Below are 12,931 nucleotides of genomic sequence, written 5' to 3'. Positions count from 1 at the left end.
CTATTTAGCAATATTTTAGCTGGCAATCAGCTTCAGCGTTTTCAGCTATCAATTTCAGCATCTTTAGCGACTAGATTCAGCTTACATAATTCACACTAGCATTATCACAGGTAATGCTATATATCTAGTTCATAATTATGTTAAAAAGTTATGGTATAAAGTTTTAAAAATGTAGTTTTAGAGTGCTCAATAAATGTTTATCCTGTTCATCCCGCGACCTAAAGTGTGTTTTGGATTTTGGCCCCTTGTGTGATTGAGTTTGATACTCCCGGTCTACAAATTGTCTCGTTATCTTAAAATCAATCTATTAATCAATACAGTACGTTATGTCATTGGTAAATTGTGAGATTAGCCCGTGTTGCATTTATTTTCTTTTGCTAAAAAATTAAAGTACCCTTTCTTTTACCACAAAACTTGAACAAGCGGATGAAAGTTTAGCTGGTTTGAATAGAAAACTGTGAAAATTCAGTTCAAAAGTAAAAAAAAAACTGTGAAAAAAGATATGAAAAGTAGCCTAATTATCAACGTTTACTACATGTCTGTAATCTGATGTAAAGTTCACATATTTTCAGCATTATTCAGCACATTGGATTATAAAGTACACTGTCAATGAAGGGTCTGTTTGTTATATTTAAGGTACATTGTACTATAGTGCATCAGGCGAGACTTAAGAGTCAGAGATAAGTCTGCCAGTCAGTCGGACTTTATTAAATGCTTTTACAGTAACTCTACAACCTGTTTGTAACACGCTACACGTTAGTGTTAGCTGCACTAACTCTAAACTGGGTTTGTAATACGTAAAATCAAACTGACAGCGTTAAAACAAACGTTGCTGTGACTACACTAACCCCTAACCTTCTTAGGAACATGTAAGCAAACATAATCTGACACTGCTACACACCAGCCGTGTTAGCGCATTTACAAAAACATCCAAACCTGTTTGGAACTTGGGAAAAAAAAATTAAAAAAGCAGATTTTGACGGCACCATGTAACTCTCAAAATCACTTCAACATCAGTAAAAACAATCAGGAAGAATCCATGGGCCTTCCTCTATAAGGCACTTTGGAATATTAGGTGTTCTGTCATCGTTTGATAAAAATTATTGGCTTTTTAATGCACTTTATAGTGTGAAAATATGATAAATGTAACATGTTCTTTGTAAAAGAACAATAAAACACTTCTTCATTACTTTTTTAACTGATATGTAAAAAAACAATATTTCCACAAGTGACCAATATCAAATGCAGTCAGTTTGGATAAATTCATAACAGGAAAGTACCTCTCTGAAACCTTTAGAACAGAATTTAGGTACTGAGATTTTGGTAAGCATCATATTTCCCCCAAACATGAACAATCTTTCTCCTTTCTTTTTCTCTCATGACCTTCTTGTCACAAAGCTGTTGTCAAACCTCATTCTTTGACTCCACATTTTTAGCAAACAGTGCTTCCAAAACCATTTGATTTATTTATTTTATGTGGGAGGAGCTCCATCATTTGATGTTTTTAGTAAATCCTTCTGGAAAACAAACAAAAACATTTCCCATTTTATAAGACAGAACTGAACATCAAGACTTAAATGACTTAAACTAAATATAAAAAAAAGTTTTTTATTTTTTAATAAAATGATTGTCATAGTAATAAGTTGCTGTAATGAAACAAAACCTAAAATGGTGGAGCGTGTCAGTGTGTAAGACAAAGAAAAGTTGAGGAAGAAAGTAGAGTTTTAAAAAAGGACTTGATGAGGAAGAACATGGTTGTTTTCGCCAATCCGAAAACAAGCAATATTTGCTTTTTAATATCCATGTTTCTGTTTGAACAAATGTGAGACAAAGCAGAGTAGAACTTGGCTCAATGTTGAATTTAGTTTCAGTTTTAAACCATACAGCTAAAACTCTCACTTGAATGTATGTGTTGCAGTGTTTCCACATTTGAGCGATGAGCGTGTTAAGTATATTTTTGTTGGGAATGGTTGGTAGAACTTCATTCATGTTTGTCTTTTCCCTGACCTCTCTGACCCCAAACGGTCACGGTTACCGAGTCTGGTTCTGCTGCTTTAAACCTATTTATCCATTTTAGGAAGTTGCTCATTTTCACAGCTACATCGCTGCACATTTATGTGAGAGGAGGATCCCTCCAAAATCCACCAAAAACCTTTTAAAATGATCTGGACCCAGTTAGATTAGAAGCACCTTGAATTGAAATGTGGATCCATCCGTCGTCTGACGAGTTTCTAAAGGTTTGGATGTGGATTTTTAGAGCTCCCTCAGAACTGTTGTATCTGTATTAAAGGTGAATTATAGATGAATCGGTTCCTCATCTGTGTTTACAGCTGCAGACGTGAGCACGATAACTGATGCTGGGAAAAGATTCTTTCTCAGAATAAGCCCACTCACACCAATTACAGGGCGATTGCCGTTTCGTGTGCACGGCCACTGAAACGTGCAGAAACAACAGTTGTCTCTTTGTAGTGTATGCGATTCATCATCCATTTGCTTTAATGTACCTTTAAAAGAGCCATTTCTCTCTCCAATGCTCTTAAAACGTCATTCATGAAGACAAATGAATCAGCCCCTCACAGCCAGAATCCCCACACATCTGCTGACATGGTCATTAAAAGACCAGCAGATCCTGAGTCAACACGGGGAGTGACGGCTGGAACGAGCAGTCCAGTCCCACACGGAGGGGAGTGCTCTGAAGACAGTCACCACTGAAGGGCGTATCGATCAAACATGATCAGAATGATATACAAATGATGTCACAAGTCCAGGGTCTGCAGCCTCTAACAGCAGAAGAGCCATTTGGACTTGTTTTCTACAAGGAGCTTCAAAGTCTTATTTTGATATGCTGAACATTCATTACAACATATTTTTCATAATAAATATGAATTATGCTTTATTTGTGACATGAATACAAACAGACATATAAAAAGAAGCTAGCACTTTTTCAACGCACTTTTTTACGTTTGACAGAAGCTCGTATGATTTCCTTTCAAAATAAAAGACGTCTTGTGCCAGACCGGATCATAACAGTGCAGCTCTGGACAGCATACGATAATATCTGCTTTAAATAATAAAGAATCAGACCTTTTAACGAAGTTTTGCTTATTATTTTAAATCGGATGATTCTGGAGGAATCACAAAACAAACTAGACCTGCTGAAGTCTGCAGGGATGTAAAAACCTTCACATCATTTATCTTTGAGCTGCACCCCATAGATTTATACACTTAATACATGGAAATTAAACAAATGCTAATTTAGTTACCCTTACTTGAAAAGAATACTTTTATTTTATTTTTCTTTAGCCAGAGAACCACCAGTGGCTCCGGTCGCAGAACACTGCAGTAATCTAACTGTTAGTAAACCTGGATTCTCTGTTTACTATTATTTTGGCATCTCCCTCCACCTGGATTAGTAAAGTGTGGTTTGTTGAACAAAAAGGCACATATTTTGATTATTGATACTTGATTCATATTAATGACTTTTCTAATAAAAATGATCTGTACATATTTTTCACTTGGGTTACCTGACTTATTTTTTATGATTTTTCCATTAAAGATACTTGCTTCACATTAATGACTCTTCCAATGAAAAATGATCTGCATACATATATATGATGTTTGGTTCTTGACTTATATTAATGATTCTTTTCTTAATGAAAATAACTTGTATATTTTTCTGAATTTTGATAATAGATCTGCATATGTAATGACAAAGTATGAAATAGTGTTATATCTACTTACATAGTCATGTGATTTATTGTTAGTGAGGATTCTTAATAACCTGAATCTATTTTGGAAAGATTCAAACATCTGATGTTAAGTTCTGAACCGGATAATGATTAAACATGTAAAGGAAATGTTAAGGTCGAGTCGGGTGGATTATATAAGTTTGTTTCCTCCAACTCCCTTTAGTGATCCTGTGTTTGACATCTTTATGGATGTAAACTTCTGTTAAATGATTCTTTTGCACATGAATCATTTTTTTCTTGATTGATTGAAATAAACTATTTCTAATTGATCTAAAACAAAATCTAATTTAAGACAGATTGGGTTACTTTAATAGCTTGTATTCAAGCATTTCTTTATCCTTTTTACAAGCAAAACTGCACATTTTTTTCTGATAATGTGAAAATTATGGAGTAAAAATAGTCACACTAGATTTGTGTTTGTGTATTTCTTGATTTGCAACTTGCGTTTGTCTGTTTGGGTGTAACTTTGGATTTGTGTGTGCAAAATACTTTATTTTTAACTAGCACATTTTGTCCATAACTATGCATACTTCCAATTGTGTATTCACTCGAAAATCAAAAACGTATGCATACAAAATACAATTTTTGCATTCACAACTTGAAAATATGAATTTAAAATGCCTCCTACGCATACAAATCTTTAGGTAGTACGCATCAATCGTCTGCTACAGAAAGACAAGACTACCGTACATTTACACACATCAGAGTTACAAATGCATGAAGAGCTCTAAGACTTCACGTCAACAGATTTGTGCATTTAAATACTGGATAACTCAAAAGGTGTCATATTTCTTTGACTTATTGGGCAAGTCAAAGAAATCGAGGCTTCAGTAGAATACCACAAGAATTAACAATACGAACATAAATGATCTTTTTGTGTTTAGGATGGTCAAAGTAAACACATTAGTTGAAGTCTACCATTGGTCTTAAATCCTTTTAAACGTGGTGTGAGGACGGTAACAGAGGAAACACTTCTCCTGTGTGGGTTAAGACAGCAGGTGGCTGAAAAAGAAAGGAAATGTTTACCTCAGATTCTGGTCAAGGACGGTGACTTTATAAACATAGAAGAGGTCAAAGGTCATGGCTACGAGCTGGTGGGAGCCTTAAAGGTTACCAAATGGTGTCTTCCAAATCTGGGAAGAAGACGAGTCGGAGGTCAAACTCTGACCTCGTGGATCAGGAAAATCTATGGAGAACATTGCTAGTTTGTTTGTAGAGTTTGGAGGAGCTGGAAACAAAATGATCGATAGTTATGGATCACATGTGTCGCAGTAACATTTCTGAAATGACCTGAAATGGGAAAAATAACAGTTTTCTCTCAGTTATAATGGGTGAAAACGCTCCAAAAAAAGTCTCACTCATTCGCCCTAACAATGAACTTTTTTCATCTTCCATCTTGTTGTGTGTGTTGAGTGTGTTTAGATTTTGGCCCTTCTGCGACTGAGTTTGACACCCCTACAATATGGCGTCCAACTTTGCGTACGCAACAAGCTGGCAGGTCATCTCTAGTGATATGTGACTCATTTGGCCACACGTCACACTTCAGGACAATTTAGAGACAAATTAACCTTCAAAGAACGTTTTCAGTCCTCAAAAAGTTTCAGTCTATTCAAAGTAACAAGTCAGGTCAACTAATCAAGTCATTTTAAGGAACTAAACAGTAAAGTCCGGGTCATTTTCAGCCTCGTTTAGAAATAAAAAACACAAAACAGACAGCACTTAAAGGTACATTTATAATGACTTTGAAATTTATAGGGCAGAAATCAGCATTCTCTCTTTTTTATCTTTTAAATCAACCCTGAACCGGCAGCGAGGGTTGAATTTCACGTAAACTCTCACACAGCTCCATCTCAGAGCCTGCTGCACTAAATATAAACAGGGACAGCTGGAGAGGGCAGGACTCGCTGCTTCCTGGGGTTAAACTGATGATTTACGCTAAAGGAACACCACCAAACCATTAACTGCAACGTTCATGGTTGGCACTGAGTCTTCATGGGCTTGGGCGGCTTTCAGACCAACTGTGTTAACTCACATGCAGCTGTGCTGGCAGATCATCTGCTCTTCTGCTGCTCCTCTATAACCTAAAGGTGATCGAGGCTGTCAGGGGAAGCTTTGATCTTCTCTTTAAAAGTTTGGCATATTCGAAGTTTAAGACTAAGCTAATTTTAAAAATCATGCAATCCTTTTAGTTTTAATTATAAAAAAAACCCTTAAATAAAATATGAACTATTTTTATCAAAATGAATAAGGTTCTTGAACGGTCACACACTGTTGAGCCAACACACAAAAGCCACTCTGCTTCAGACTTTTAATAAAAACTGGTTTGGATCAGATTCGATCCAGCCTTTCCACCACTGAAATGATTTATTTTTAAACTCCCTACACCAAAACTAGGCAGACACAACTAGTACCCACGATCACTCTGCTGACACGCCCTCAGCTGCTTCCTGCAGAATGTTGCTGTGCACACAAACTGTGCTGGTGGCTTCACATTCGTCCTGATAGACTCTTCTGGTTAAGTTAAGACAGTGAGGAACTTTATCTGTTATAATATTTGAGGGAGGACAGTAGAAAATAAGGAGGCTGAGCTATTTCATTTTCATGAAAGTTTAAGATTCTGATCAAGTAACAGATTTGATCTATTCTCATTGGAAAGTTAGCCAACGGCTGTGATGATTGGGCGAGTTAATTTTTTAAAAGTCAAGTTAGCATTGCTTTAAAATGTTTCAAATAGAACGTTTTTTTCAGATTTAAATACACTAATTCACAGTTTTCTTGAGTCTTTCAGAGTAAACTATATCCATATATTATCTTTGGAACACTAAAAACGGATTATTTATTAAATATGATTCAATTTGTGAACTCTTTTTATACCAGGGAGTAAAACGACTTGATCTCTGAGGCTCCGCCTTTCGCTCCTTAAGGGGGACGCCCATTTCATGATGCCAACCTAGATCTGTCCTCATCAACATGACACCCATGAAAAAAAAATCTTTTTTTGTAAATATTGATGTACATACAGTGCAGCTCGAGTGTTTATCCCCAAAAGTTGTCACAGACAGAATGTTGATGGCTGCTAATGGGTTCATTTTGAGGTGAAATTCGTTCAAAAAATCCAAACAATAACAGGTGAAGATTTCAGGGTTTATTGAAATGTATTATATTCTGAATAGCATTGAATGTGAACATTTCTGTTCTCTTTAAAGCATAATTTAATCATTTCCCTTGAATGTGGATTAATTTCCTGGATCATGTAGTGATGAGGCTAAAAGACAGCTTCACCTCACGCACTGGGAGGGTCTAGTTTATGAACACACTTTTGGACAACCATGGAGCATCAAATTTGAAGCCCGTCAAAAGAAGCCGTGGATTCAAATTTGATGCATTCATTGCATTCGCCGTCAAATGCAACATTATGTCGGGCTGGTTGAATTTGTTCATAAATGTTGGACTTTTCTCTTAAAAGTGAAAATTATACTTTAAAGCGACTTATACATAGGGTTGGGCACCGAAGTTCGGTTCCAAGTAGGAACCGTTATGATTTGCGCGGTTCTACCGAAACCGAAAGATGCGGCTGCAAACGGTGCCGGATTTCGGTTCCAAAGATCATTGAAGTTTCATTTGTCTGTGGACATGTCAATCACTTGTACTCCCTTCTGATTCTTTACGATTCAGCCTATCTATTTACTTTCTTGTGTTCGTGGGCGGGCTCATATAAAACCGCCGAGATGGTCGGCTTCCGCAACGTCGGTGGGCGGGACTTTCGCTGTGAATAGTGGAGTTTCCGCAATTTTTAAACAACGCTGGAGCCCCATCCCAAAATGAAACAATGAATCGTTTCCTCCTTGTTGGGCTGCTAATAGCAGAAAGCTCGGCTCGGCTCCGCCCACCACCACTGCGGGTCGTCATCATCTGCTGCGCTTTGCAGGTGTGATTGACATTTATCTTCCGCCTTATTTTATTGAAATAAAATATTGCTTTTGCCCAAAAACAACTGCAAATAAATGCCACATTCCTGATTTAATTTAATAAAATGTCAGGCTAAAATTTCAAGGACGTTTAAGTTTATTTAAGACGGAGTTTTATATTATGCTTTACATTACGTGCGCACAGCTGCACGGCAGGAGGGAGTCTGCGCTTGTTTGAAGCCGTTCTGCTTTGGATTTAGGAAGATAAAGGCATTATTTTTTATTACTGAAGCACCGCAATAAGCACCGAAAGGGAACCGAAACCGAAACAAAAGAACCGCGGTAGAACCGGAACCGCATCAGAACCCATCGGTGCCCAACCCTACTTATACATGGTTTTTTCTTCTTCATTATACATTTTTTTTACTCCTGCGACCTATAGTCTGGAGAATACAGAACTCAGAAATGCAGTTTTTAGCTTAATTTTCTCTATTTGTATCCTCTATCATCAGAAAAATCCCACAAGAACATGCTTGAAGCACGGTTCTCCTCAGAAACAGTCTCTAAAGGTGCTTCTGATGTCTGAAATGAGAAATTCTGGCTGTGCAGACATCAGCTAAAATGAATGAATCAGGCAGCAGCAGGACTTAAATATGCTTTCTGCCATAAACAGGACACCCCAGTTACTCTACCATAGGACAGTACTGGTGAGTTTTTCTGTGGGAATGACTGCATTAGTAAAGTTGTCCATGGGTGAGAATGTTGAGAGCTCAGACTGGATGCTGAAACTGAAGCCGAGGCTGCAAAAGCAGCATTACATTGGTATTCCTGTAATCTGAAGGGCCTATGGTGGAATCTGATTGGCCTTTCAGCCACAGCAACTACAAAAGCTGCCTTCATGTTTGTTCAGCTAACAGTTTGCTGCAGGCTGTTATTAAGGCCTATTTGTTTTGATAGCCAGTGAATCTATTAGCATGAAGGTCTAAAACGAGCACGGAGTTCAAAGAAGAAAAATGCCAACGCATTTGACTGTTATCTGCTAAGTAAGGCTTGATAAGGGTTTAGATTCACTTTAAAGGACTATGATGAATTGGGGACCTGTCAATGGTAAATGGTGTATACTTATATAGTGCTTTACTACCTTCTTAGAAGGTCAGCTCCCTGGCAGAAGCGGCATGCCGCCGGTCCAGCAGGCAATGTGGCATCATTTCAGCTGGTTTAATGTGAACTTCTCAGCACTCTCACTGCATGTATGTGACTCAGGTTGACTGCATCAGAGAAATGTCAGGAAATGAGTGACATTTGTTAAGGCTAAAAGAATTGTTTACAGTAGGGCTGGGTGTCGCAAATCATATCCAGAATCAATTTGATTCAATTCACCAGAGCCTGGATCAGTTCAATTCTTTTGATCCACTTGATTCAATTCAGTTTTGAGTTTACACAGTTTACAGATTTAGACACATTTGTTTAGAAACACATAAATAATGTATTATATGTTTTGAAGACTTTCATATTAATCTGATCCAGGTCACATACTGTAAAAGGTATCAGTGAAACGAGATTGTTAATATCATCCAGTGTTAGATGGAGCAGAAAAGCTTCAACAATTGTTCTGCCTCTTCTGGAGGGTGGTTCCGTTTGGCCACTAGGTGGCGATCGCGCTGTAGCATTAAACCTTATTCCAGAAGAAGAAGAAAACATGAACAAAAAATGATGTGTTAGACCATAAATGGTTACTTTAAAAATATTTCCCTAAAAGAGTTTACAAAATTCCTGCCTGTGAATTTATAAATATTAACATTTAATCAGCAACGCATGTTTAGGTGGACTTAGCGTTAGCTGAGGATTCCTATGGGAAATCCCATTGTACGTTAGCATCAAGCTAGCAGACTTTAGCTTTATGATCGATCTCTACTTTTATGGGTCGATTATTGATCAGTTAAGCTTAGATTAATTAATCGACCATATAAACCCAGCCCTAGTTTGGAGTTATAAAATAGTTTTATTGATTATCAATTTTTTTGCACAGTGAGATTTATTTTTTTTCTTTAACTTTTTAACAATTTAAAAATATCTATTATTCAAGAGGCAACATGACTAACTGACAGAATTAGGGATGGACAGCCCAGAAACAGAATACATGGAAGTATGGCAAGTTTTATATTTTAGTGAACATCTGGATAAACCACAGACTGTGATGATATTTCTCTCTTTTCCTCTAATGCAGGAGTGTCAAACTCAATCACACAAGGAGCCGAATTCCAAAATACACCTTAGGTCATAGACCGAACAGAATAAACATTTATTTAACACTCTAAAACTACATTTTTAAAACTGCATATCTGTAACTTTAGCCAAAACAGCTAGCATGTAGCTAAAATTTTAGCCAAACTCCAAAATAGCCTAAAAAATCATAGTAAATGTTAAAATATTCCAAAAAGGTAGCAGAATGCCAATTTTTAAAAAACATAACTTTTCATCATAATTATGAATACTAAAAAGGCAGGAATATTATTCAAAAATAAATCAACTTAAACCTTAAATAACTTTCAATATTTTACCCTCCATTAAAATATATGTTTCGTCAAAATTATACAAGATAAAAATAAGCACGAGATAACATCAGACCATTATTAACAATAAAATAAAATGATCTGGAGGGCCGGATAGAATTACCTGGAGGGCCGGATCCGGCCCCCGGGCCTTGACTTTGACTCATGTCCTCTAATAGATATTATAAAATCCAGGAGACAAGAGAAGTTGAGGAGAGTAGATGTGGATGTTGGGATGACAAGTAGGTATTTGTTACTTCAATACTATGAGTTAGACGAGGACACTGGTAGGTAGAGGAGTGTGTTTGGGGAGAGTTTAAGAAATTCCTCCAGTGGTTTAGTTTCTTAGGAAGGTCTGGAGAAAGTCTGCCACAGAGAAAATGAAGAATTTGACTCCAAAGACTTTTCTGAAGATGAGAGTTTTCTGTTTGGCGTTCATACGGCCTCTTTGTGTTTCGAAGGTGAGCTGTCACTCCTCCTGGATGACCCAGCCTCCTCACCTGTGGCTCCTGGGAGGAGCGCAGCTGCCTGCACTTTGTAATCAAGGCTATTTGAGTTTCAGTGTCTCGGTCCTCAGTGTTGGAGCATCCCTATTGCTTCCTACATCTTGCTGCTGTGTCAACACTGAGGTCTGCTTGTCCTTTTTTTCCTTTCTTTATTCTGCCTGTGTTTAATTGTTGCTTTTCCGAACCCACTTAGTGTTGTTTTTGGTTCTTTATATAAAGGCCTATGACATGCACAATCAACTTTTATTGAACTTGAAGTGCATTATAATGCTAATTCCTCAGGAAAAAAAAAAAACAATCCCAAAGAGGAATTTGCTCCATTCCTGCATCTCTGAGCATTCTTCTAAAACTCTGAGCACCAGCCCCTTCCAACCCACAAGAATGACCGATTCATTCATATGAATGTGGTAGAACCTTAGGTATAATGGAGAGTAGATGCCGCATCGACCGCTACTTCCTATTGGCGCTGATGAGCCGCGGGGCCGCCATCTTGGACCGGTCGCCCGCTCCACTTGATGTAATCTGTTTGACAGGTGCAACGAAGAGTCCTCGCGCTGAATACGCAACTGATTTTCACACTTTTTTTTTTGTGCCTCAAACATGTAGCTATGATGCGGTACACATGGTTCGGCATATTTTGCCATTTTTTTGTGGGCTTAACGGTCATAGAATATACTGATATAGTTATAAGACGTCTGGTGGGTTTTTACCAAAATAAAAACATATGAAGCAAAAAGAACAAAAACAGAAAAACCCCTCAGGTATTTCAATATATGACAAGTATATTTACATTTTCATTATAATTTATATATGTAACATAATGTAGTTTGACATTTTAGAGAGAGAGATAACAGGGACTATAATAAAGCCTAAGAAGAAAGAGATAAACCATGATTACAAATGTATAAGGTTATTTCAATTTTGATTTATTTCAAAGACGTAAAATGCTACAACAAATCAATGCAATCATCTTTTATAAATGAAAAGTCACAAATCAAATTCAATAAATACGTGTTTGAAAACAAGACAGGCAGAAGCAAATGCTTCTTTAAGCCTATTCCTTTATGTATTTTTCCAGTAACTCAAATAATTCACTATACATAAATCTAAACAAAACAATACAATATTCAGAAACTGTCCATTTTTCCCCTTTTTACCCATAAATCCTCTGCATCGTTATCCACAATCACCATTTCACAATCGAGAATTGCTTAAATCATAATTTTATTATTCCTTCTTATATTTTGACAACAGCTTCTCTTTAATTTTGATGGTAAATAGTTTGATGTCCAAACATATTTTGTATTGACTCCACAGTTTAATCCCACACACTGATACCTGTACTCTTCCTAATGGTTTGAATTACTGGTTGTTTAAAAATACCACATCTCCTCAGTGAATAATCTCTGTCCTTATGTCTTGATTGTTTCTAAATATTATGGGGTAAAACTTTATAGAGAATGTTTGCTGTATACAAACATACTATATAAAAGAATTTGATTAATTTAGAACAAAGAAATAACATGTTGGTATGACCCCAGTATCCTGCATTATGAATAGTCCTTATTGCACGTTTCTGAAGGTTGAGAAGGTCTTGGAAGTTCCTCATGAAAGCTTTACATGAACTAAAACCCCTGAAAGAGGACTGACTCCTTTGCAGAGCTTTTGTCTTGTGCTTCCTTACTGCAGGTCAACAGAGGTAAGTTTGGCAATGTTGTGCACCCTTATCTTCAGAAACACAAACAACCAATGACAAGTTGGAACGATGGTTGTCGATGCCAAACTGTGTCCCCGCTATTGTTCCCCAAGCAGAAAACCGTCCTCGGTTCCAACCTCCTCCAGGTCCATGTGTGTGACTGTTGACACCTTTGGAGGTTGTTTGTTGAAGCCTGATGAATCCCCCTCTCTGCAGCTCTCAGCACGTCACTGGGTTTAATCTGGATAACAGCATACAATGAGATTTGAATGTCCAGGGTCATTCTGATATGATGTTAAAACAGAAATACTCACATCATTAGGGCTCATGCTGAGGGGGTGAGGTTGAAGTCTCATCCTGAGAGGGCACTGACAGGATCTCTTCAGCTGTTCTGGAGGTAGATGCGGCCCTGCCTTTTTCTGGATAAAATGGAGAAGTGTAATACTTTATTTACATATATATATATATGAATGACAGTGACCATGGTGTGTGCTTTTTATGACCGACAACTCACACTGAG

The 12,931-nt window shown here is 37.3% G+C and overlaps 1 long non-coding RNA gene across 1 annotated transcript in view; it reads right to left on the bottom strand.

The window, feature by feature from the left end:
- LOC112162139 overlaps positions 1–10,879 on the bottom strand; it is a 12,145-nt gene extending 1,266 nt beyond the window's left edge. Inside the window, exons 1-2 of the long non-coding RNA XR_002922016.2 lie at positions 10,334–10,879; positions 4,776–4,882 (exon numbers count right to left, since the gene is read on the bottom strand). This is a non-coding gene — a long non-coding RNA (uncharacterized LOC112162139). The remainder of the gene's footprint in view (positions 1–4,775; positions 4,883–10,333) is intronic.
- Between the last annotated feature and the right edge of the window lie 2,052 nt (positions 10,880–12,931).

The sequence above is a fragment of the Oryzias melastigma genome, linkage group LG15 (assembly GCF_002922805.2).
Source record: "Oryzias melastigma strain HK-1 linkage group LG15, ASM292280v2, whole genome shotgun sequence".
Classification (NCBI taxonomy): domain Eukaryota; kingdom Metazoa; phylum Chordata; class Actinopteri; order Beloniformes; family Adrianichthyidae; genus Oryzias; species Oryzias melastigma.
This window is presented reverse-complemented; position numbering and strand designations above follow the sequence as displayed.